The sequence below is a fragment of the Cygnus olor genome, chromosome 6 (assembly GCF_009769625.2).
Source record: "Cygnus olor isolate bCygOlo1 chromosome 6, bCygOlo1.pri.v2, whole genome shotgun sequence".
Lineage (NCBI taxonomy): Eukaryota > Metazoa > Chordata > Aves > Anseriformes > Anatidae > Cygnus > Cygnus olor.
Window position 1 is genome coordinate 20188796 of NC_049174.1, and position 1602 is coordinate 20190397.

Here is a 1602-nt window from a genome sequence, read left to right on the forward strand (position 1 = left end):
AGTTGCAATGAACAGCTGATATTTTTCCTGCATTGCTAATTTAAATAATATATTTACAGCTAGTGTGCCTTTTCCCAAATTCTTTTTGAACTTTACTCTAACCATTGCAGTGCTAGGGTCTTGCAGCAGCTGATAGTAGACCTGTGGTTTGACAGGGGCTGACATAAGCCAGCCAAACTTCGATTTCTAAAGATACAAATTGGAGCAGGTGTTGCTATTTTCTACTTTCTTTGTTTTACTTCTTCAATCACTTTTAGCTGAGTAATCTTGGTGGAAAAAATGCTTTAACTTCATATAGAGAGAATGAGGCTCTGTCTGAGGTGCTGCCAGGGCTCTTAGTTCAGGGGACACCATTCACATCACTAGGGCCTCATGCTGCCTGTTCTGCAGGAGTCAAGTTTGTCAGTGACAGAGGTGGATTGAGCTCTTGCCTGGAAAACTAACAGCTCAGGCTGACTGGGACAGGGAAGCCACTAGCTCACCAGACAGCTATACAGCAACCTTTGGCTTTTGTGTTAAATGAAGAGAACTTGGTTTTCTATTACTTTGCTTGACGTAAAAATATTTGTAAAATCAAACTGACAAAAGCAATGCCACCAATAGCTAGTTCAAAGGTATTCACTTCAAATGTGCTCTGGAAAGAATGACCTTTTCAGATAACTGAGCTCTAAACGAAATGACCAGACTAAAGCCTAAGCATAAGCTGCACTGAGAAAAGTAAAAAAAAGTGTTTTGCAGGCTCCAAAGAAACTAAATCGAAAACCAACGATACAAGGGTAGCCACTGGGTAACTTGCTCTTTAGCCTGGTCATATCACAGCAAATTCACTAGGGTGGGGAAAGCATTTTTTTTTTTTTGGTTGCAGGCCAGTTTCCATGGCAGTGGGAAATGACTTCCTGAGCAATGTGCAGCTGCGGGCATGAGGTGGGGTCTCTGTGTATCTCGGCTGCTTTGTCATGATGAATTCCAGCAGCGCCGGATCGTAGCAGGCACTTGTGTTGTCAGGAACAAGAGAAGAGCTGGTCTGCACCTCACAAAACACAGGGTCGTTATTATTATGCCAAGAAATAACTTCCAGACCAGAAGTCTTGCAAGCTCAGAATTAAAAACAAACAAACAAACAAAAAACCATCAAAATGTAACACGTTAGCTCTTCAGTACATAAATTGCAGGCATTGAGTCCCTGTAGCTGGATCCACTCCAAGCCTTGCAGAGTCCTGCAAGTGGGACATGATGTGAACTGCAACCATCTGAGCAATTCAGGCACTTTATTTTGCTCTGTCTCCAGTTAGGACTGCACCTTTCTTTTGTTGGCCTCAAAAGTGAATAGGTGTTACTGTGCTAAAAAAAAAGCAGCATCAGGAAGAAGACTTTCTTCTCTCCTTGCTAGTTTATATTGCAAGAGCTCAGCTCTCTCAGAGGAACGCCCTGTTTCCATTCCTTTCTCTGCCTGAAATGACAGAACTCTTCCAGCTGTGGGGGCTTAAAGTTGCATTCTCTGCTTTCTTGGGATACTTTTGTTGTGTGTATCTTTGTGAAAATTGGAACCTCTGAGGCTTCTCAAACTAAGCACCTAAAAGGTGGAGGAGCTGAAAAGTCACA

The 1602-nt window shown here is 42.6% G+C and overlaps 1 protein-coding gene across 6 annotated transcripts in view; it reads left to right on the plus strand.

Annotated features, from left to right (window-relative positions):
- ABCB11 (ATP binding cassette subfamily B member 11) overlaps window positions 1–1602 on the plus strand; it is a 67762-nt gene that overhangs the window by 10535 nt on the left and 55625 nt on the right. The window lies entirely within an intron of this gene.